At 37.1% G+C, this 26186-nt stretch overlaps 1 protein-coding gene across 3 annotated transcripts in view; it reads right to left on the bottom strand.

The window, feature by feature from the left end:
- Nucleotides 1–21895, bottom strand: part of zgc:66447 (SLAIN motif-containing protein-like) — a 68160-nt gene extending 46265 nt beyond the window's left edge. Inside the window, exons 1-2 of one of the 3 annotated variants that reach the window (XM_039765886.1) lie at nucleotides 21558–21895; nucleotides 19450–19456 (exon numbers count right to left, since the gene is read on the bottom strand). The gene's annotated coding sequence lies outside the window, so the exon portion shown is untranslated. The remainder of the gene's footprint in view (nucleotides 1–19449; nucleotides 19457–21557) is intronic. The other 2 variants (XM_039765885.1, XM_039765887.1) reach the window with 2 other exon arrangements.
- Nucleotides 21896–26186: the final 4291 nt, after the last annotated feature.

Raw genomic sequence — 26186 nt, 5'->3', positions numbered from 1 at the left:
TTTGATAAATGGTGTGATGCGGTGAAGCAAATCGTATGCGGACATGCAAATGTCTTTATGTGCTTTTCTTCTTCCATTTCTCATAGAAGAAATACAACCTTCACATATTCCCCATCATAATGACGCAATATGTGTAAAGGTCTCACATACTATCTTCTGTGTCGCTGTAGCCGTCTTTATATTTATTTATTTTTTTGCACCTTCACAAAAGCATCACAATGCAAGAATTAGTTTTTTATATCTTTCTTCCCTCAACTCATAACACTGCGAAACTAGATGTTTTCTCACCACCATTCATTCTTGCACTGCCATCTGGTGGAACCCTCTAGATTTAATTAAAAGCATGTGTGCAAGTTAAGTCAGTAAATTGCTTGTGTACCAGTAGCGTCCTGAAGCACACGCATCACATAGGGTCAGGTATATCCCTGGCCGAAGTGTGTGGGCAACCATTCTCAATTTGACTGCTTCTATTCACCACAGAAACTGTGCCATAATGTAAATTTCTCTGTGAATGTTTGCAACTAAGATTTGCGTTTTCCTTTAAGTTTGTCTATATTTGCAGTGGCTCACAACACTTTTTTTTTTTTTTTTGCAGTCAAGTGAATTAACCGCATATTACTTCAGAATACCAGCACAAAGTGCCTCAGGTGCACTTTTTATATTATTGAGTCACCTCCAACTACAGCTAAAAGGTTATATAAAAAAAAAAAGGCAATATAGATAAAAAACAGACTTTGCTATGCATAGGAAGTCTTGCATACACATGTACCTCATGACCTTATTTTGTGTTCCTGGCTTTGTGGAAGAAAAGCAAATACTGCATATATTGGTTTTCTTGACCTACTAAAGTATCTTTGGCTTGGTTTGAAGCCGATTTTAGCTCCTGTTTCTTTTCAAACTATAATAGTGAAACAAGTATATTTCACTTACGACAAACACTGTAATTAAATGCTCTTCAAAATTCTCACTGTTGACAATTCTCAAGCCATGTCCTTTCTATGTTACCTTTATGTAGTGTTTATTTGAGCTATAGAAGTAATTTTTTAAAATAAGCATTTAAAGTAAAGCATATAATATGGTGCCTTGCAAAAACACACACTTGACCAATTATCTAACTATTGTCATTAACTCGGTTCCAGTTTTGAGTCAGTAAGCAGATGAGATTAAACTGGTGTTTCCTGAATAAACTATGCAAACTTAACATAGGAAAGAAAAACAACCTAGTATAAGAACGCAGTGTAGGAAACGTGAGATTACTTCATATGTACAGTCTCCAAAAAACCTATTTTCCCTCCTGCACCTGATAAAATCTGATTATGCCATCAATATAACTAGCTAGCTATAACGACCAACGTCTGAGCGGGTGTGAATTTATGGTACTTGTAAAAGTTTGCTCCCCCAAAGTTTTATTCTCTCCATCATGTTCACGCTAACCCCCCCGCCGCCTGATCTGACCCTAACCAAAAGCGTCAGCATAAATCGACGGACACTGTTAGTTTTCACATAATATTGCATTATTGCGATGACATTTTCTGATTGGTACTATTCAGGTCATAAAATGATTTCTTCAAAATCTTACATATATTTGTATCTTTCTTTTTTCCCCTGGTGCTGCAATGACATCATGGACCAGAAAGCGTGAGCTTATTCAGTGCGAGCAGGACAACGCAGGTGGCCGGTTGCTATGTGCTACAACATGCTTGACCTGGCGACGATAAACGCACATGTACTATAGAAGGTATGCACGGGTCCACTGAGAAAAGAAGAGTGTTCTTGGCTCACCTTGCAGAGGAACTTCGTCATCATTTCTTACAAATGGAAAAAGAAAAAGGGGAAGAAACCTCAACAAGCTTCTGTTCCAAGACCGCCGCTTCCTCCAGGAAAGTATTCTCAGTGTCAGGTCCCCCCTAAATGTAATAGGAACCACATACATTGGTACCACATTGTGTACATTGCAACAGGAACACTTGTCGTAAATGGAGGAAGGATGGTCCTTGGGTGTGTAGGAATTTAACATTTAAATTTAAATGATTGTATATAGTGCGGAACTGATCTTTGTACTATTCTTTCCTCTGTATGTCCTGGACTACAAAAGAAACACCACCATGCACTAAAATGTGGAGACTGGGCAAGATTGGGGTGGGGGGAAGTTGTCACTGATTACAACCGCAAGAAGGTATGCAAATGAATATGAATAATGTTGCATCAGTACCACAATATTTTCCAAAACGTACTACACAGGTCATAAAATGAATTATTCCAAATATCACATATACCGATGTTTCTGGTTTTTTGTCAGTGCGACTTTGATAGCATGGACCATAAGGTGCATACTAATTCAGCGTGAGCAGGAACACACAATAAAACTGAATAAAAAAAGAAAATCAAGTGACAATGACATACAAAGAAGGCATGATTCACCAGCATTTGTGCGTTAGCTTTTATCCCTCCAGATCAGAGAATTTCCAGTTCCACTGTCTCAAAACATCACTCTCATCTACAGTTATTCCTAGTTCCAGATAAAAACTAACAGTGTCAGATCTGGGGTGTGGTGGTTGCAGAGACAGAGAATAAAAGTGGGGAACCCCCCCCCCCAAAAAAAAGGCTCACTACTTTAGAGAGCTCATTACTGAAAATGGTAAATTTGCAAGGCATCTGGTATTGAACCACCCACCTCTTGATTACAAGTCAGCAGTTCTTACCGCCACACAACGTAAGCTGTCGTATTATACTTGTACCTTCTGTGAAAGTGTTTATTTGATATTTGGACTTCAACCTTCACACATTATACAGTTCATGTTTACATTTTTTACAATTATTAATAAAAAACGAAAAACTTTCTGTTTTAACAATGTGTTTATATAGATTGTTGTAGACATGGAACACACATGAAATGTATGTATTCCAAATGGCGATATATTATTTACCCTCTACAACTCCAGGCAATTTATTCCAACATAAACACTGACCACTGAGAACCTTCTTTGTGAATTGAGCTGCGGCGATGGGTGGGGGGATAGTAGGCTGCTTGTGTTGATCGACACATTTACAAAACAAAAGACGCTGACAGAGAAGTGCGAAGGGATTTAAGGTGGGCCAAGATTACGAGTTTTTTCATAGGCTTTGGTAATTCTAGTGTTAAAAAGATCTCAGAGCTGATTTCGGTCCACAAATCTAAAATTTAAACTCCAGGGGCATCATGTATAAATGGTGCTTAAGCACAAAAATGTTGTGTACACCTGTTTCCACGCTCACATCGCAATGTATAAAAACTAAACTTGCCGTAAAGCCACACACACTCTCAGGCCAGCTCAAACCATAGCGTATGCAAGTTTTCAGCTCAGTTTTGCAAACTGGCGGCACCCAGCGTCAAAGCAGTGCTACTGTTCCTGGGTAGCTTCCCTTTATTTTTTAGATTCACATCCCTTGACGCGGCTTTAACAAATACGCTGACATTAACCACAAATGATTTTTCAGTTTAAGGCATCCGATTGTGATCAACCTGTAACCAAATAATGGTTAAAGGAATGGCCATACTATTTCAAATACTATAGCTACTTCAGCGTTGTTACTCTCAGTGCACCCGAGTATTTTAACACAATGTATCAGGGTGTGGGATCACAGCTCTACAGCAGATGATCAGAAATCTCCCGCAGATTGTGTCAAGAGCAGAAAGAATTCTTGGGGTACAGCTTCTAGTACACGCTGCCTCCGTACGCACAGTCTATTTAAACATCTCCCATTCGGCAAATGCTTCAGAGCCTTTTCTGCACGAACCTCACCGTTTCATCCCAAGAGATATAAACGCAATGGATCAGTCCATCAAGTGCTCCTGGTAAAAGTGTTAGTACTTATAAGTACAATTACCTCACTGTTAACTTGCATTACAGTTGTATTATTGCACAACCTGAGCCACTTATGCTTTCATACTGTACATCTTTCATTGCATTTTTTGACATTCTAAGCTTACAGATGGCTTGACATTTATTAAAGAGCCGATTGTGTAGCGATTGGTTACTTGGAGAAAGAAAAGGAAAGACAGGAATTGGGGATTAGTACATTTGAAAGAGACAGCATTGCTGCAATAAACTATTTCCGAGAGGGTCACAAATGGTGCAGAAAGCATCTTGCAGGAGACAGGAACAATCCCTGGACAAGGCGCCAGCTCGTCGCTACCATTGCACCACTGTGGTCCCATGTTTAATACATTGCTTTAATTCATTTCATTATGAAAATGATATAAAGTACACATCTTAGTACTTAAATTGCTCAGAGAGCTGTAATATCATGAATGTAATGTATTTTGTGTCCTGTCGGCGTAAGAGAAAGCCCGTTTAAGCAGCAAGTAGTGATTCACACACACACTGAGCACATAAAACACATAGAAAGCGAAGCATTTAATGTGCTACTTTAGTTACGATGGTATCTGAGAAACTATTAAAAGATTTTAAGATGAAGTTTATGATGTTCTACTTTAATGACAAAATAAACTGTGTGATTAAAGTGGAAATTTCAAGTTTTTTTTCCGCACTTTGTCCATATTTTTTTCTTTTCTCTGTACCCTAATAAGCTTCCAGATGACACTCAGACATTTTGACGGCGACTTTGATATCTGACGTCTTTTTTTATTTTGGGGCACTGTGCAATTTTCTGAACTTGAACTTTCAATCAACTTCCTTTGTTGTTTAAACAACTGCATAAACCAACAAACATTATGTTTTTCCTTGCGTCCACTTGGCATTCGCTGTTATTCTTTTCTCTCCGTGCTTTTGCCATTGTCTTTTCACAGAACTCTGAACTTATGGGAATATTTACATTGATTTGCATATTTAAAGAGGCATAATTCTGTGAGGAGTCTGGGAGGGGCGGCAGATGCGTGCACAAGCATTACATTTCACGCAGACCAGGATTTATTTAGCGTTAAGTGCGTAGAAGTTGGCTTATGTACGGTTTTCTGCATCCGAATTTTTTTTTGTGCATACGCACATTTAGACTTTTGTCTGTATGCCGTGTTTTAGTGTAAATTCTACGCACGCTGTTATGCAGGAGGCCCCAGGAGATTTTTGGTGATTTAAGTATTTTGTTGCTATTTTCAGTCATCTTGAGGCTCTCCTGGACTTAGGAAACCAGCTAAAATCCACTGGGTTTGAGCCTATTACAGTATGATCTTTTATAGTACTTTTTCACTCCTATAACCCCAAATTTGACTTATAAAAAAAAACTATCCATTTTCTATCTTTTAGCATTATCCTGTTAAACAAATATTGAAAGGCATAATGATCTATGATGGTATCCTTTCAAAGAGAAGGCTTTTAGAGAGAAAAGGCAATTTATATGCGTAAAATGTTCGTTCGCATTAACTCTTTTAGGGCGGATGTTGACTTTTGTCGTCAGGAGGGGTTGAGGGCGCATGTCAACAAAAGTCGACATCCAGGGGTAGAGGGCAACAATCAGCTGTTAATAGCGACAAAACTCACTGTTACATCACAGGCATTCCATCTCTGCTTGAATGAATGTTAGACTCTGACTCGGCATCTAATCCTTGTGTGTGTGCGAGTTACGAAATGTAAACAAAGGCAGGATGGCATCGATATCTCACAAGGGAGTGAAGAGAGTGCAGAAAAGAAAATACCCAGCAGATGATGTTTTGCGCATTATTGCCGAGTCCGACTCTGATTTTGTTCACAGTGATCAGGAGATCGAGCAAGAGAGTGAGGAGACGGCATCAGCTGATCGGACACCAGCCGATTCCGCCCCAGCTGATCGGCTGCCAGCTGAGTGCATTCGTGCAGCTGATGCACCTACGGCAAGGTTCGTGTGGGAGGAGTACCCAGACATTGATCCGTAGGAGCCAAACTGGCTACCGGACTTCATAAGACAGCATGGTTTGCTGTTGGACACGACAGATTACCAGCCGCTGGACTATTTCAGGCTGCCCTCTCCTGATTCTGCTTCTCAGCTACTGTCAGACGAGACAAACAGGTAGGCAGGGAAATTTTTTGAATCGTGGGCAGCGCTTGCACCGCATTCTCGTTTTTCAAAGTGGAAACCCACAACAAAAGACAAGATGAAGGGTGTTGTGGCATTACAAATAGAGATGGGACTAGACTGGTGATATAACTTCAGGGAGCATTGGTCCAAATGTGCTTTGTCCCTAGGTGGCTTTGGACAGGTTATACCGCGCGATAGGTACGTGCTGCTGCAACGTTTTATTCACTTCTGTGATAACCAGAAGCAAATCCCAAGGAGTGAGCCAGGCTATAACCCCATGTATAAAGTTCAGCCCCTGCTTGAAATTGTGGAACCAACATATAAACAATTTTATCAGCCAGGCCTTGATTTGTCTGTGTATGGATCTATGCTAAAATAAAAGGGATACCTTATTTTCTGCCAATTTAAGCCCACAACGTATGGCATAAAGGATTTTGTACTGGCAGAAGCAAACACTGGTTTCTGCCTGAAAGTAATTACATATACAGGAAAGTATTTCTTTTAAAGAGAGTACTGTCCCTTGACAAGTAAGGTTGCGTGGAATAACGGCGTTGACTGCAAAATGGTTAATAGTAGCCTTGCTCTTCATTTTCATCTTTCGTGTTTGGTTTTGGAGAAAATGGGTCAGGAAGAAGAAAACTGAGAGATTTTTAACACAGCCAAAGTGATAAGCAAAAGATGGAGGTTTCTTGGAGAATGCAAGCCCAATGGCATTTTGTTACAGCTGTCAGGAAAGAGGGAATTTTGGTGTTTTGTTGAAGGTATCACAGAAGATGGATTTTTGCCAAAGGCTGGACGAAACTGACAGAGGTAAGAGTGTTTTGTGAACAAGAATGATGTTTTAATAAAGGGAATGTCCTAAAATATGAAATGTTAAATATAAGAAGTTCTCTAGCTGTGGATAACTTCCAAGTTCCAACAACAGCTCTATAGCCATCCAGGTCAAATACAAACCCTTTTACTTAACTGCCTAGTCTTTTGTACTTATCTCACAGTAGGCTATATACCCTCCAGCACCGTTATTTGTATTATGCAACTTTACAACTCATATTTTAAACAGATGTGTTAATACTGCTGTCTAATTATATTCATTCCACGGTTTTCCAAAGTGGCTTGAATCATTTGTTTGAGTTCAAAATCCAGATCACTGACTCAGAGACATTCATTTTTTTCATCAACAAAAACATTTCGCACAATTATACCACCAACAGGGCTGAGTCTACTGCATGGCCAAAATGGGGTGCAGAATTAATAATGCCATATGTAAATTATAATATACGCACACATCTTTTATGATAAATGATAATAAACTTCCCTTTTGTGACCTTTATATACATGCCAGAACAAATACTGCAAGGAACCACATCACTTATGATCTATTGAACTCTGGGGCATTTATTCCTGCCTGAATTTTTCATTTCAATGCCACTGCAGTGCTAACTTAAATGGTTTAAACTAAATTTTAAACAAAATGCAATGCTTTCTAAAAATGTTCTGACACAAACTGAAGGCGGCTTAATGATCATTGTTTCTACTGTTAACTTGTGGATATAATTGGGAAAAGTCACTATGCATTAGTTTTATCAAACATATTGTCTCAGAATCCTCATGTTGAGGAATACAAGTACACATACTTCTATCATTACAACAACATTGATATTCATATGCTATTCATGTATTTTCTGCTTTAATATGATAAAATGCACTGCAAATAAATTACTGTTAAGGAGTGAACTAGTATAGCTGTTTAAAATAAAAAGAGCATATAGGAAAATACGTAGTGGATTGTCACATGTACACAGTATTACATTCATATGCTAATCAGCATGCTCAGCAATTTTTACTTAATGGTTTATTTCATGCAACACATTCATGTAAATTCACTGAATTATAATATCAAGAATCTTTAATATACTGCAATCCAACAGTCCTTTTAAAATTAGTTAAAAGGAAATGCTAACTAATTCATTACTTGGTAAGTATGAATGGTGCTCTCTTAGTGACACAATAAAAAGCACCATTTTAACACTGAATTTCACTGTCTTTCAGTAAGAGCTCCAAACAAAAACAGGCATAGAGAAAAATAATTAACCTCTCAAAAATGCAAACATTTAATGAAAATACCTTTATCTCCACAATGTTTATATAACCAGCAAAGGCACAGGAAAGTGTAGCCACATAACACAAAGAATAAAGTTTGCACAAGTCTGCATTTGTAAACAAAGATTTTATTGTAAATGAAGATTACCATTTGCCTAATGAGGAAAGGCCAATGTATGACTAATCGTTTCAATGTGACTTTTTAAAACAAGAAAGAAATACAAAAAAAAATAAGTGTCAGGATCACTTAATAAATTTAGTATTTGATAAAATGTTGATGAATTATGAAAACTATATTTTAGAGGAATACCCCATCTTAAAATACAAATCATTAATAAAGCATCATAGAACCACCATATATTTTTTGAAAGCAACCTCAAAAAAATGTAGATAAGTGGGTGTGCTTTAAAGCAAAAAAAAAATAATGCAGGCACTTTTTCATATGCACACAAATTGCCTCAATTATAGAAGTCCCTCCTGTTTCACTTATACTTAGACTGTTGAAATTTACATAAGATATCTGCCATGAATAGGTCCTTCATGACTATGAATATAACGTGTTTTCATGCAATATGGGCTAGAAGAAAAGAATGCAACTGCAGTTGAAAAGCACTGCCACATATAAATTTTTTGCAGAAAATAATTACCATGTGGTTCTTGAACCATGTTAAGGCTTGATGTTCATCTTTTTTCTCATTTTGCATAAACTCAATGATCCCATAATGCACAATCACACCTGGCTGCTCTCCTAATTCACAGAATGAAGTATGCCTCTGTACAATTCTTTGTAACACTGTGAAAGATCTCTTAGCTGTGTATCATATTTACAAAAAACAGGATAAAATTCTTTTATTTAGCATACCATTCTGCAGGATTATTCATGTAGTCAAAGAACTGTCTGTCAGTATGCAAAGTTTATTTGTTTATGACATAATCTCTTTATTTACCTGAAACTTCACCTATTGTAATACTGAGGGAAGGTAAAGGCTAAGTCACACTTGATGCAGATTTTTCCAGCATTTTTAGTTGGAGTTTTCATTTACATAATTTTAGCCAATTGGAGAGCAGTTGGGGGCACGCTGCCCAAAAACTGAGACCAACTAGTCTACAACTGGCTAGAATGAAATGAAACAGGTTTTAATTTCTCTTTGGTCGGACTCTTTGCATACAAGTGTTGAGAACCAATGAGCATTCAGCCCAAAGTACAATGTATATAGAATGTAGCCAAGTGGAATAAGGAACATGCATGTTTTGAAACTCTAAAGCAGAAGAAAAGCTGGTCTTTTCCAAAGTCTCACATTTTGCATACCAAAAAAGAATGGAAAAAAAAATAAAGGGCAAAGATTGCAGTAGATCTCACTGTAGTCATTTACCCTTCATACAGCAATGACCTTGTCAACCAGCACATTGTTAGCTGTTGGAACAATGGGCAAGCACGTCTATGCTGGAGGAATCCACTTAGTTGGTAAATGTGACAAGGGACGCAATTTTCAGTCAGGCAATTTGACATGGTGTAGGGCTAAGATCAGCAACAGGGATCAACAAATCTAACATAACCCATGTCAAAAAGTTACGCGAGAGGACATCAGCTCTAGATTAACTGATAGTGTTAAAACTGACCCTAGTGTATGTGTTATGCGTAAGTGTATGTTCATTATGTCCAGGGATTGTTCTTGCCTTGAACCCAATGACTGCTGGGATAGGCCCCTGTGTCCCAGGAACCTTGCCCTGGATAAGCATGTTAAGAAAATGGGTGGATGGACAGATGTGAAACTCTGCTATATACAGAGAAAAATAAGATCACTTCTACTAAAACAATATCTGTAGTATTAACACATTTTATGGGCTTATTTTAATTTATCTGTAAAAAGAGAAAAGCTAAAGATTACATGTAAACTAGAGTTTTTGCTGATAGGAGTAGCACAGAATGAGAACTTGCTGCTGTCCCTGTGCTGGATATCAAATATGGTACTCAGGATTACTTCAGTTAAGACTTCCTTAATTATCTAACTGCATAACCCAAAGATGATCATGGCTCACACCCCTAAGTAGTGGAATATGTCTAGAAGCTATTCTCCAAAATTACGATCAAAGGTGGGTAGAGCAGCCAAAAATTGTATTCAAGTTAGAGTAGCATTACTTCAAAATAATATTACTCAAGTAGAAGTAAAACGTAGTCATCCAAAAAATTACTCAAGTACTGAGTAACTGTTTTGACCATAAATGATTTTTTAGAAATGTTATAAGACAGACAAAAATATAAAACAATGTGCAAATTCTGCTATTTCCAAATAATAAATAAAAAATGAGTAAAAATAAATAACATCTTTACAAAATAAAGATGCACAAATAACACAAAGTTCCAAATCTCAGTTTTTCACAACAAAGCTTTTGAAGCCAATACCTACAGTAGGTAACATGTATGTTTGAACAGTGCAAACTACTTACAGTTAGGGATGCACGATAATATCGGATTTATATCTGTATCGGCAGATAATGGGTTAAAATAATTTTATCGGCATCAGACCGATGACTAAATTGGACCGATAATTCGAACCGATATTGATGACACATTCACTGTGTTCCGGATGTGCCAGACGTTTGTGGGCTACTGTGCGAAAATGTCTGCAGTGTGAAAGTTTTTTAAAGTGAGTGAGAGCAACATAAAATATGCCATTTGCAACACTTGTTCGACTAATGTTTTGTGTGGAGGGACCAAAGTGCGAAATTTCAATACCACCAACTTAATTGCACACTTGAAGACATGCCATCCTGCCAAAAAATACACATTTCCTTAGTGCAAAAGAGGAGAATCCTGCGCCACCGCGCACAAAATCAAAAACTACAGTACCTCAACGCGTTGATCAGTTACTTGAGAAATCAAAGATATGTGATAAAGATAACCCTAAAGCTCAAACAATTACTGCAGAGGTAATGGAATTTATTGCTCTGGAGGATCAGCTATTTTCTGCTGTAGAATATACGGGATTTCGAAGGCTGCTTGAGCCCCGTTACCAGATACCCAGTCGCCGTTATTTTTCTGACATAGCGCTTCCAGAGTTACATAAGATTGTGGAAATTCATGTGTACAAACTCCTTGCTAAAGAGGACACAGCCATAAGCTTTACCACTGATATATGGACATCTGATATGAGTGCTATTAATATGCTTATTTTAACTACTCAGTGGATCGACCGTAAGTTTGAATTGCAGAAAGCAATCTTGCACGCCCAATAATGCTCTGGATCACACATGGCGTTTAAAAGAATGTTTGAAACATGAAATACCCAAAGAGAATGTTCATGTAGTATTACGAGACAATGAACGCAACGTTGCAAAGGCTATGGAGGAATGCGGGATCCCACGTTTGCCATGTATGGCTCATACTTTACAGCTTGTCGTGAACGACGCCGTACTATCCCAGCGCAGGGTCTCGGATACAATAGCGATGGGCAGAAAAAGTCACTTTTAAGCATTCACAATTAAACAACTCGCGTCTCAAAACTATACAAACTGAACTTGGTATGCAGCCAAAAATGCTTCAACAAGACGTTTCGACTAGGTGGAACAACACATTCTATATGCTGCAAAGCTTGCTGGAGCAGAAAAGAGCCTTTGGGGCTTATGCCCCAGATTTTGAATTACCTGCAACTCTAACGCCTAATCAGTGGGGTTTGATTGAGAACATAATCACACTCCTTGCTCCATTTCAACAACTGACAAAAGAAATTTGCCATTCTGAAGCCTTGGCTTCTAACTTTATTCCGTCAGTTAATGCTTTAAAACAACTGCGGATTAAAAGCGCTCGTACTGACTTCGGAGTCAAAACCAGTAAAATCGCTCTCTTGGATGCTGTAAACAATCGTTTCATTGATATTTACACAGAATCCATGTACTGTGTTGCCACTGTTGTAGACCCGAGATACAAAGACCGCTATTTCGATGCAGATGTAAAATCACTGGCACTAAAAATTTTGCAGGCTCAGATGGAACTTGCATCGAACGAAATGCAAACGAGTGAATCACAGATAGATGATCCACAACAAAAAAGGGCCAAGATAAATGGCGAGGTGGCATGCACGCTCTTTGAAATGTACAACGAAATTCTTGAAGAGAACACATGCCCCGGGAAAACAGCCAGATGACAACGGAGGTGAGTTTAAAAAAAGGCAGCTCTGTGGAGCTCTTTACAACATTCTTTTAAGTAAATAACTAGGGCTGTCGGATCGAATATCACTATTCTAACAATTCGAATGTATAAAAAAAGTCTAAAAACGGCAATCGAATGTAAAAGGGCGGTACGTTGGTTTTGCCTCGCACTAACTTTGGCTTCATGTTACTTAAGACGTGCTGGACACTACTTTGGGATTTTACAGATCTTTTTTTTTGCATGTAACTTTTTAGGATCAGCCAATACGTTTCTAAATTGTTAACCCATATTGTTATTAGTCGTCATTATTAGTCTTCTAATAATTGATTATAATACACAAAATACTTAAAAGACCTTAAAGTAACACGTTTAATACACTTGTTTCATTTGTTAAACACTTAAAGGGTCACAATGCTTCAGCTTATTTACTGTAAAAAATTAGGCACAGGGATATAAGGGGAAAAAAAGAAAAAAAATGACTGCATTTACTTTGTTTAAGCAATCACTGACAATTTTGTTTGTTTTTCTTTTGAACATTGTCTTTAGAAAGTGTCAGTGAGGTGTGTGACTTATGTTGCTTTTTGTGTGGGAGCCAATCACATTCATGGAAGCCACTGCTTTCACCTGAGTCTCTTAAACAATAATGAGCAACTTGTAAGCAGATCATGATCTACAATGAAAAGCAAAATATTAATAATAAAATATTTCAAAAAACAGCAAATACAATACAGACATGCATTCAATTCAAATGCCATATACTTATTTTTATTGTAAAGATTCTAATCTTAATCTGACAGCCCTGGTAAAAGCCAAAATGCAGATCTATCTTTTTAGATATGAAAGATGACGCAGAATACAATACTGTAAATGTATGCATGCTACTCAGCAGGTGCAGGGATTCCTTTCTGAAGCACCAGTCCCCAGGAATGAAAATCCACTGAAATACTGGAACAACTGGAGTCGGTTTGCTACCATTGCCAAAGTAGCACGCAAGTTCCTGTCAGCCCCATGTACTAGAGTGGACAGCGACAGATTATTCAGTTTGGCTTCTAATGTGATCAATGAAAAGAGAAACAGAATTTTTTGCGACAAGGCAGAGATGCTCTTGTTCGTTAAGAAAAGCCTCCCCATCATGCTTAAAAAATTGAAAAGAATAAGCCTCCAGAAAAAAGTTACTTATTTCTTTACTGTTGTACGCTTTTCTGTTTTTTAAATTATAGATTGGTTAGACTTATTCCATCAAAAACAAAGAAAAAAAGTTATGTGATATTTAATAATGCACAGTGTAAAACAAAGCCAGGCAAATGTGGTTGAGCAGAAGCCATTTTAATGATTGTAAATAATCTGCAAAAGATGTTATTCTTAAGTGGTATTGCTTATTTCATTGTCATTGTACATTTTACCATTTTTTTCAGTTTTCATTTTTTCGATTATTGTTGAATTTGTTGTATTTGTTCAATCAAAAAGAAAGAGAAAAGTGTTATTTAAAGCAACAATCTGCAAAACTGTTTCCCATATAACCAACAGGTAGCCAGCCAAATTTGGCAGATATCATTTGTTTTTAATGATTGAATGTGGTGTGCAAAATTGTTATACAAATAAATGTTCACTTTGTCTGTAATTCTTGTCCAGACGTATCTTATAAATATGTATATCAGCATCGGTATCGGCAGATAAGTACATAGACATTATCTGATATCGGCATCGGGCCAAAATTCCCATATCGGTGCATCTCTACTTACAGTGACAAGATATACCGTACACTGACAGTATAATACTGTATATGCACTTGCTCTCTAAATAGCACAGCTGATAGAACATTAGAACAAGGCAGCTTGTGCATATACAAGAAGTCTCACTTTACCTTGACTGTCTATGTATGTGCATGTTTAGTTAAAATGTGCTTGTTCTTCACTCAGTGAAGTGATGGTTAAGCTTCAGCAGGAGTTGGCTCTCATTTTTCATGTACAGTAGAACCTTGGTTTGCTAGTATTTTGCAAGACGAGCTAAAATTAATAAATTTTAACTTGATAAACGAGAGTGGCCTTGCAATACGAGTAGTCCATATATGCTTTGTCTGCCGAGCTGATGGTTCTTCTCTCTCTCACTGCGGGATTGTGGGCAATCGTCAGTCGGCGTGCCCAACTCATATTGTCAACATCCGTACGAGCGTATACCGTTTACTACAGGATTGTGACCACGTGTGTGTGCTGTGACGTGCGAGTCCCCGTCTTGCACCCCAAAACACGAAGCAGAGTCTCAATACTTTAGCAATACCATCTTTATTCAGCTTGAAACAGGATCAGAGCAGTTATTTATTGTAGCGGGATCTGCCACTCTCCTATACACAGACACAGCTGTCAGGCAAAGTCATGCCCAGGTTAGTGGCCAAGTAATACTGTGCCCTGAGCATTTATAATATTCCTTGTATCATCCATCAACGGCAGGTGCTTATAGCATGACCGCGATCTTTTCTGGGTGCCTGTGGTTGCTTTGGGACACTCTTCCGCGTGTTGTCCATTGGGTGAAATCCCACAAGAGTTTAGAAACTCACTCACATCAGCCATGATTCTTTTCAAAGGTAAAGTGCAGGTTAATTTGTTTTATGTATTTTACTTTATATTTTGTATAAATCATTTTTATATGAATAGTTTTGGGTTGTGGAATGAATCATCCAAGTTTCCATTATTTCTTATGGAAAAATTCGCTGCGATATACGAGTGCTTTGGATTGCGAGCATATTTCCGGAATGAATTATGCTCACAAACCGAGGTTCCACTTGTATTCTCTCTTTCCCTGTCCACTGTCTGCGAGGAGTTTGTGCCGCTATGCCGCCAGTTTGTGTGTGGTCATGTGACTGCATGGGAACGTCCGATTTGTGAAACGGAGCTTTGTGATTATTGTTGCTACGTCTGACTGGTGAAACGGAGTCTTGTGAGTATTATTGCTACATCCGATTGGTAAAACAGTCATGTAGTAGATCCACTGGCAAAAATATAGCGTATCTAATAGAAAAAAAGTAACAATTTGAGTGTTGTCCAATGTAGTGGAGTAAGAGTAGTGTTTCTTCTTCACAAATGTACTCAAGTAAAAGTAAAATGTATGGTGCATTAAAACTACTCTTAGAAGTAAAATTTTAAGTTACTCAAGTAAATGTAACAGAGTAACTGTAACTCGTTATTACCCACCTCTGCTTACTATATGGTGGCATGCAAATGTTTGGGCACCCTTACTTTAAATTTCTGTTAATTTGAAAAGTTAAGTAAGCAAAAATGGAACTGATCCCCAAAGGAATAAAGTTAAATATGACACATTTCTTTGCAGTATTTTATGCAAGATTAGTGTATTGTTTTTATTCTGTACAATTGTAAAGTGAAAAATGGAAAGCAGCACCATGCAAAAGTTTGGGTACCCCAAGACTCTTGAGGTATCAAATAACTTTTACCGTGTCTCAGACATTAAACATCCTTAGCATTAGAGCAGAGCGTCACTTGGGTTGTCAAAACAGTGTTAAAAGCATCAGTCCCGCTTGTCACTTGGGCAACTATATAGATGCACCTTGCATAAGCGTTAGTCCCAAGGATTACTCGAGTTGTAAAGAAGCCTCTCATCAGCAGTGATGATGAAGTGAATCAGTCTTGAGGCAGTGAAATTTAAAAGGACAGTGAAACCGAAAGAGATTCTGATGAATCTGAAAGTGACACTCGCATTTGGGTTTCCGATTACCCTGCTTCAAATAAACCAGCAACACCTCGTTTTGATTTTGTGGGGCAGCTAGGAGTAAAAGTGAACATTGGCAGCCAAGATCCACTTACTTACCTGAAATTATTTCTTGATGATGATGTGATCAAAAGAATTGTTGAGATAAACGGTTATGCTGAACAGTGTTGGTTAAATGACAGTACACCGAAGCAGTTTTCCCATTTAAAGATATACCATACAAAATACATTATTTTGACAGTATATACAGTATTAGCATAATTATTCATTTCATATTATTTATATCATTATACTTTTATGCCTGACTTTGCACTTTTAGTGTTTTGCACGTTTTACAGTAGAAAGATGAGACTTAATAAAAATGTAATTTTTCAAGCCAAGAAAATTCAACGCTCTTTAGCATTATTTTTTTTTCTCAAAAAAACATGTAAGGAGGTCAATTAGCTTGTTAGGGCTATGGCTTGCTCACAGTCATTATTAAGCCCCAGGTGATGAAAATCGCAAAGCTTTATAAAATTCTGTGACTCCTCAAACTCTGTCCCAACAATCAGCAGCCATGGGCTCCTCTAAGAAGCTGCCTAGAACCCTGAAAAATAAAATAATGCTCGCAAAGTAGGAGAAGGCTACAAGAAGATGGCAAAGTGTTTTCAGGTAGCCGTTTCCCCGAGTCCGTAATGTTATTAAGAAATGGCATTTAACCAGGATGGTGGAGGTCAAGTTGATGTATGGAAGACCAAAAAAAACCTTTCTGAAAGAACAGCTTGTTTGATTGCTAGAAAGGCAAAAAAAAACCCTGTTTGACTGCAAAAAGAGTTTCAGGAAGATTTAGCACACTCTGGGGTGGCGGTGGACAGTTTTACTGTGCAGCGACACCTGAACAAATAATGACCTTCATGGTAGAGTCAGCAGAAGAAAACCTTTCCTGTGTTCCAGCCACAAAATTCTGAAGTTTGCAAATGAACATCTAAACAAGCCTGATGCATTTTGGAAACAATTCCTGTGAACTGATGAATTCAAAATAGAACTTTTTGGCCAAAATATGCAAAAATATGATTGTAGAGAGAAAAAAATAAATAAAAAGGTGCCAAATTCCAGGATGAAAAACATAACAGAACATAAATAATGATCTGAAAACACACCTCAAAATGTACAATGGAATACCTCAAGAGGCGCAAGCTGGCTGTTTTGCCCTGACCCTAACAGTTCCCTGACATGAACATCATTAAAAATATGTGGATAGATCTCAAAAATGGGGAGTGTATGCAAGACACACCAAGAATTTTACAAAATTTGAAGCCTTCTGCAAGGAAGAATGGGCGGAAATACCCCAGGTAAGAACTGAAAATTGACTTGAACAAAACAAAAAAAAAAAAAAAAGATTTATTTTCAGACTATAATTTAAAACAGTTGCAACTCACAACTGATTGACTACATCATCACACTTATCAATTGTGTACATATGAGAAAACTCTTGTACTAATACTGCATGATGCTTCTGTGTTCACCATTTATATGTATGGCTTACTGTGCTATTATCTTAAGACAAAAACATCTTTCCAGGTGCTTTGCCTTCTGCAAAAAGTGTGAAATGAAATAGAAAAATAAAAAAATCTTTAACCATTTAAACAACTGTACATAAAGAATTTAGCATTTCCAGACTACTGTTTTTACTGTGAGAAGCAACATTAATTATATACTACTTAAAGGCTTATTGTTGCATAAATGTTGTTGGTGGTTGGCAGCAACACCATGAGCATGAACAATCTAAGTCTTTGTTTGACTTATTTTATATAACAAGTAAGTATAGAATGGTGCATGAAAAGTGGCCACTCATTTATTATACCAATTCATTAATTCTGCATCTTTGGAAGAAAACACAGAACATGCTATTCAAAACAGAAAGAAGCAGCTTTGTAAGGTTTTTTTTTTTTAAATTGTATGAGGGCTGTTGTATTTCTAACCATACATAACACATATGCAATTTAAATAAGATACTGTATAAAACTACCCTGCAAAACTATTCAGTTTTACACACACTTTTCCTGTCAGGGGGGTGAGAAGAAAGCTCTATATTTTATTTAAAAAGTATTATGTGCTCTGTTCTAATTTGTGTTTACACAATACACAATACTTGCTCAAGATAAAGTTCAATTGCAACACATTATTAAAGCAGCAAGTACAGTAACTGTGATGACAGCTAAGGGAAAAAAAAACAAAAAGAATGCAAACAGAAATGCTTGACTACAAAAAAGGTGTAATACTAGGGTGATGTACCATGTTAGCCATTATGGATGTAATGTGAAGTCAAGCAAAATGACACCTTTTATTGGCTAACTAAAAAGTTTACAATATGCAAGCCTCTGAGACAACTCAGGCCCCTTCTTCAGGCAAGATGTAATCTTCATTTCATTTCATGTAATTTTGCTTGTCTTCTCATTACAAAAAAAAAAAAAAGGTGTAAATTAAATTGGCAAATAAGAACATGGAAGCTAAAAAAAGAAAAATGAACTTGCCAAATCCCTGAAATTTGTTTTTCCGGCTTTATTAATTTGCAGCTCGAATTTTTAGAAGTACTGTTCCATGTTAAGGAAGTAACATATATGTGAGCCATAGTACAACAGCCCTTTAATCTCCAAGTCAGTTTAGGCTCACAGGAAAACTCTTTGCCTTAACACCTCAAACCAGAGTAGCTGTTTGACTGTATCCATGTTTAGAAGGATTTCTACCTATAAGCAGAAAACACTGCCAATTCTAATCATTAACCTACCATGTCTGAGTGTGTTTTTATATATATATATAACACATTTTTAAAATTGTATAAAAGTTCTTTGGGAAAGTGTCACATACTGAAGTCCACTGTGCAGAAGATACTACAATATATGCAAGCATTAATCACAATCCATGCCCAGCTGTTAGGTGAACACTGAAATACAGGGTAGGTCTAACAAGCAGCTACTCTCATGTTGGCCGTTTATAGTTAGTAATGTGGTTGTTATATTCCTAACTGAACTTTGAATATATTCTACCTATCGCGCTGTGTTATTTTAAACCCATCATTACACAATATTATAGAACTTCAGACCTGGCATTCATACATCACAGTCATATTTTGGACTGGATACCTACTGTTGCTATCAATGAGCAACCAACCTTCTGTCCAATGAGAATGTGTACGCTTTCTTTTTTCAATAATTTGAAGGCCCATTAAAACAAATTCTAAAATCACATGATCAAAGAAGGAACAGAGTTTTGTGTATGATTTGTTGTGTGTCTTATTACGCTTATCATGCAAAATGACATAATACATTATACATAATCACTTGTTGCTTCTCCCTTGGATGAACAAATTCATAGAATGCATTGCAATAGGTCACTTGCTAACGATCAATCAGATTCGAAGGGAGCAACAAACTGTGCTGTGTCACATTGGTTATAACTTCATACAGTATTCAGTGGTTAAATTATTTCATGCGATTTTATCCACTCACCTCGTGCCTATGTTTGCATGTTAAATAGAACAAAGAAAACATTTGTTTTCATATCATCTTCTGTCTAGAAAAGTATTCTCCTTTTTGCAATATAAGCACTTACAGACAAGTGTGGGACATTACATAGTAAACAATACATTAAGCCAAGTCATTTTAATTAGGCATGGCTGCCAAACAGTATCAGTATATTCAATTTTGCATTTTTATTTTCAAAAACTAAAACATTACAATAGCATTAAACTAATCAAATATATAATAATCAACACACCAGATAAAACAATTTTCTTTGAATTAAATATAATTAAAGCAAAATGAGATTCAACTTTTCTAAATATAGGAATTACAATTATTCTTCGCTTAGTTTCTCTGCAGTAGAAAAGCCTAGGGGAGGTGGTAATATCCCACAGATGAATACAGAACTGAAAGGCTGAATGCAACATGGAGTGATGCAGAGCACTTTGACACTGAAAAGACATAACTGGGGTAATGATTATGACACCACTGCAATGGGAGAAAAAAAAAATAGGGATAAAGTAAAAGATTAAAAGATAACTGCATACGTTTATCAGATAACAAACAATGCTTTTGGTATAATAAGAATAGTCTAAAATCCAACTTTTATTGTATGAATGTGGCCATTCATTTTCAAAATCTACCTATTCCAGTTCAGGGTAAAAGGAGGAAAAAAACCTATCCTAGAAGCATTACGGCAAGGCAGCAACCAACCTCAGATGGAAACCCATTTAATAGCAATAAGGAATACTTACTCCTACAGGTCAATTTAGTCTCTAATAAGCTTAACTTCAAATGTGAGCTGAAACTAGAATTGCCTCTGTACTACCATATCAGCCCATTTGGTTAAACTGTGTATTTGACATTGACGTAAAAGTTGATGATACTAATAAAAATTCAATTAAATGGTCACTGTTAGCTCATTAAATTGTCACCAGCCAGTGGTTGAAATTTTTTTTTTGTCAAGTTGATCTGCAACGCAAATCTATAAAAGCTTAAGCAGGTCACTGCATTAAAACACACTTGTTTGTACAGAATTACTATCTATGCTTGTAAAAGGAGTTATTGCTTTCTGAGACATTCCCTCCTGCTTTATTTAACAGGTAATCTCACCTCCCAGTACTGGAGTTCTGCACATTACATTATTAAATGCTCACATAGGTTTAACAATCCCACGGCCTTAACAGTTAAGGTGGTAGTTTCAGTTCTTATTTTGCTAAGCAAATACTTTAACTCAATTCACTCCTTCGCCAACACTAACAGCATAGTGCACAAATAAAAAGTTACGTAGGCTGTTATGTTTTGAGTACATAAAGGAGTTAGGTTACTGGTCAAAAAGTTTACTGTTCGTTAAATATTAATCAAAAACATTTCGCAGTTTTAAATGATTTGTCACCTCCATGGAACAACACTGCCAGCCATTCTTAGTTATTGTATTGAAACACGATCACCTGGGAATACACGACGGCGCAACGACACACTGGTTTTTATAAACATTCTAATACCACAACCAAATTTGCCCTTTTACTGGAAACTGATATGGTAACCTTTGTTATGCCACTGTTTTATGGTGCGAATTAGAACCCAAATCACGCGGAAATATCCGCAAACTCGCATCAGGATTTACAACACAGAAGCACATTCGAGAAGACCCAAAAGGGTCGCCCCCGTGACCCTTTTCAGGTTATTATCAAAAGGGAGAAACGCGTTCTATTCAGAGCCAGGAAAAAAAGAATGTTCTTATCGAATATTCTATGCAAGCAAACAAAACAACAACAGAAGTGATGTTTGCCAGTTTACTTACGCCTAAAAAGACAGAAGAGTATATTTTATGACGACAACAATAACGGTCCTCCAGAGGAATCGTGCGAAGTGCACGATATACGTGCATGCTAAACCGGTCACAACACGACAACGTAACATTTAATAAGCTTCGATTTTCCTTCATATTAATACAAAAAAAGTGACGATAATCAAACGTTAATAATTTTAAGACACTGTCACGGTAATATAACTAGTACTGATGCTTTAAATATGCAATTATTTTACAACACCAATACATGCCCTGAAGTAATAACACCATAACAAAAACCTACCAGTACGCGCCTTCCGTAGAATTAAATTCAAACTGAATATCGTAAGCCGTCAGAATTTAGTTTCATCCAGCACCGCTAGGATATCCTTTACACTTTTTTTGGTTTCAGTAGAACAAGAGTGTTCTTATATGTTCATTTTCCGTAACAACACTCAATCAAAACCAAATCCTTCATTCTCCACTCGGTCTCGCGGCAGCTTAATTCAATGGCGCGCGTTCCCACCAGCTCCGTATTGTGGTGCGTGCACGTCAGCGTCAGCTCGGGAGCGCGCCCCTCATACAAGTGTAGGACGGGGGTGTTACCAGAGTGGGCAGTGAAGGGGGCGGAGCATGGACGAGTTCATGGATGAAGGAGGCGGAAGGACAGGGCCGAAGGTCACAGTCTTTCATCTCAGCCCGTATAGTGTCGTAAAGTGATGTCATGGAAGAACAGGTTTATGTAAATTAACTTTCAAAGGTTTTTTCTCCACTTTCTTAAAAGAAATAAAAAGAGCATCGAATCCCTCTTGGTTTCAAAATAAACTGTAATTTAAATATATAATAGAAGAGTAAACATTCTACACTGAAAATGTAAATTGGCTAACAATGCCACCGATCGATAAGTCGCTATAGTTGACGCAAAATTTCATCAAAGTGGGTTTATATTGTCTTAGTAACATTAACAGTGCTTCTAAACATGCTGCAGAACATCAATTTACTGAAATAGAAATGGAAAATGATGCAGACTTGTTATTTGTCAGCTTTCTGTATTAACTAAATGTAGAAAAGTGTTGACTTTAGCATCTATTTTTTGTTTAATTACCTTTCATTATCATCACTAGGGCAAGATACACTGTATCTAGCAACTGGATTGATTGGTCGTTGTTTTTTCAAAATGCAAATCTGTACTGAAACGTATTTTGCAAAAGTATGTCTGCTTGGTTCGGTAGTAACCGTTTCTTGCGCGTGCATAAGTACAGATTTTAAGCATGAACGTAGTGTGCAACTGAACACCTTATAGGTACTGAATGCAGTTAATATTGCAGGGTCACGAGGAGCCAGTGTAGCGCTGGATCAAATGCAAAAAGGAGACGTGGGCAACGGTTCGGTGATCCTTTTGGGGGCATAATCATAGCCAATAAGAAAAGAGTGTTCACCAGTCAAGTAATAGAAATCAAAGCATAAAGTGTTGTTTTAGTTTTAATCCACCTAATTGCAAAGAAACACTGATCGTTCCACAAATGCACAGGGAGAACATGCAAAATGAATCCATACCCTGGCGCTCCTGCTGCAGTACGTCAGGATTGGTAGTTCTGCGCTATCATTCTGTCTGTGTTAAAACATATGCACTAAACTTTAATATGATTAAAACTAATTGTAAATGCCTATAACGTTTCTTGTGTTCTTGTCACTCAATCATAAGCTACACACGTGCCTCTGTATAATACATCCATCTATTATCCAAGCCGCTATATCCTAACTACAGTGTCACGGGGTTCTGCTGGTGCCAATCCCAGCTAAAACAGGGCGCAAGGCAGGAAACAAACCCCGGGCAGGGCGCCAGCCCACCGCAGCCTGTTAATACGTCACTAGAATATCAATGACCAAAACACACTCTTGCACAATGATAACGGCTACTTCAGGAAAGATCTTTGTGAAATGTCACAATAATAATTAAGAAATAATGGAATACTTTTACAAAATAACACAATAATGTTTGCATAATAACACAATACTTTTAAGAAATAACACAATAATAATGTTTTTAAAGTTAAAAATAAGCTTCTATAAATCTGCAAAAGACTGCCATACTGCTGCTTCCAGTCTTCTGTCCCCTACACTATCTGACAATATTCAAAGCTTGAACCATTAAATTATATTTACAATTTAAAAAAAAATTTTGCAGTCCAGTTCCTCCATTTTATGCACTTTACTGTTTTCACTGTTGGGATTTCAGGAAGCAAAATCCTACCACAGCTTCTGTGGGCACAAGGAGGGAACCAACACTGCTAGACTATTACATAGCATGTCAATGTAGAGGTAAAGTGACTTGCTCAGGGTCACACTATAGTAGCAGGATACAACCTCATGGTCTGAAGTCCAAAGTCTTAACCACTACGTTACACATACTGTATATATATTTAAAATGACAGCATTTGTGTCACTGACAAATTTACAATATCTGTAAGTGTATTTTAAGGATGTGATTGGATTTAGCTTAGACAGTATACACTACTGCACATCACTGGGCAAAGCACAGTGATGTAGTGGCTAAAGCACTGAACTTTAAACCTCATGATTTCTGGTTCATTTTGTCCCTTTTATTCACCAATAACATCAGCGAACCTGCCAGTAGTAAAAGAGATAGAGCAATTGTTCTCTTTTTTAAAGACAAAATCCCAAGCAATGCAACACCTGATTCAGAATTGTGCATTTTCTGGATTTATAGGTAGGATGATTGACATTAAATAAAAATACATTGCTTTATATTTGACTTGCAAATTCTAAATATCAGAAAGAAATATCTCTTAATTAACTGTAAAATATCAAGTGTTTGATTAATCTTCCACAGGTATTTCTTGAATTCTAAACCCCATAAAACATTTAACAAACTTGATGTTATAAGAAAATAAATAGCAGCCTTCTAGTAGCTACATTAGGGTGGAACGGTGGCACAGTGGTAGTGCTTCTGCCTCTTCAGTTAGGAGACCCGGGTTCGCTGCCCATGTCCTCCCTGCGTGGAGTTTGCATGTTCTTCCCGTGTCTGCGTGGGTTTCCTCCCACAGTCCAAGGACATGCAGGTAAGGTGGATCGGAGATTCTAAATTGGCCCTAGTGTGTGCTTGATGTGTGGGTGGGTGTGTTTGTGTGTGTCCTGCGGTGGGTTGGCACCCTGCCCAGGATTGGTTCCTGCCTTGTGCCCTGTGTTGGCTGGGGTTAGCTCCAGCAGACCCCTGTGACCCTGTGTTTGGATTCAGCGGGTTGGAAAATGGATGGTAGCTACATTAGTTGATGCATATGTGTTAGAATTTGATAAATAACGAGTGTAAACATCACTTTCTGTTGTCTTCACACACATAATTGTTTAAGTGAGTGTTAATAGAGAATAATGAACTTTGTTGAGAGTGGCATCAACCCCATGATAAAAGGAAAACAATCATGTGCAATAGTGTATAATAGAATAATACCCAGTAAGGGAACAGCCGTCCTGGGTTAGACATTTTCTATGTCTTCTTCCAACAACAATGTACTCCCTGAGGTTTATTTTTTTTTAAAAGATTAGTTTCTTTTTCTCTCCTCTATTGCCAGCTGCCATGTGACCAATAGCTTTTAATTTGTAAATATATATACAAATTAAATGTACATTTTAAATTTTCATAACATGTTTATATGTGTATTTTATGTAGTTTGGATTAGCTATGCAGTCTCACAGCAGCTCTAGAGTGTTCAAGTCTTGGCCTGGGCCCTGATTTTGTGGAGCCTGCACATTCTTCTAGCTTCTGTGTAGGTTTTCCATCCCACATCCCAAATATTCGTGCATTAGGTTAATCGGCATTAGAATAAATTATTCCTATATTAATAAGTGTAAGTGTGGCGTAAGTGTGGCCAGAGTAACTGTAGACTATTGAACATCCTGAATTGATTTCTACTTTGTATCAAATGTTGCTAGGGTATACTTTGGCCCCCAAAATCATGAATTGAATTAGATGTTTTCTAATGTATGGTCTTTGACTGTTGCTATTTTATATTTTTAATTTTTAACTAATCTGAGACTGTCCATTAAGATAAATGGCATATACTCCAGGTTATAGCACATACAAGAGAATAAAGCAATGCCCTGTGACTGTGCATTCTTCCAAAAAGTGTGCTACACATCAACAAGTGGTTAACTGAATTTCCACAGTATAAGATTACTCTTTACCTCATTACATAAAGGAGTCATGTACAATTGAACTGTTCAAAACAAAATTAAAGACTCATTTCTATTCACTTGCTTTTTGTGACCTGCAGTATTTATTTTTGTTCATTTATTTTATTTCTTTTTATGTTAATTTTATGCTTTTATTGTAAAGCACTTTGGCCACAGCATTCCTATGTTATTTTAAATGTGCTATACTGTATAAATAAATTGACATTGGCATTACTATTTTTAGGGAATGTTTATTTTATTGTTGGCACCCTGCCCAGGATTGGTTCCTGCCTTGTGCCCTGTGTTGGCTGGGATTGGCTCCAGCAGACCCCCGTGACCCTGTGTTTGGATTCAGCGGGTTGGAAAATGGATGGATGGATGTTTATTTTATTACATTGCTTACATTTAATTTTATTTAATTACATTGCTTATATGAAACCAGATATTGGGATCATTTACCCAACCCTCCTTTAATTAAATATTTCAGTATTACACATTCTTATAAAAATACTAAAAATGTTATTCTTATTCCCAATGCCGTTATGTTCTGTGCTGTTTTGTGCTGTTATATCCAAGATGTCCAGTAGAGGGCAATGATTTTTCATTAATTTTATTTTCACAGTTACTTAATACTGTACTGTAGTCCATGTCTTTCAGAATATTTTTCTTTAAGGTGTAAGTAGAGCTTTTTATATATTTTAATTCTTTTCTGTGGAATAAATTAGAGTTAGAAGTAATGCAT

The sequence above is a fragment of the Polypterus senegalus genome, chromosome 10 (assembly GCF_016835505.1).
Source record: "Polypterus senegalus isolate Bchr_013 chromosome 10, ASM1683550v1, whole genome shotgun sequence".
Classification (NCBI taxonomy): domain Eukaryota; kingdom Metazoa; phylum Chordata; class Cladistia; order Polypteriformes; family Polypteridae; genus Polypterus; species Polypterus senegalus.
The sequence above is the reverse complement of the archived record's forward strand: the minus strand, read 5'-3'. Positions and strand labels throughout refer to the sequence as shown.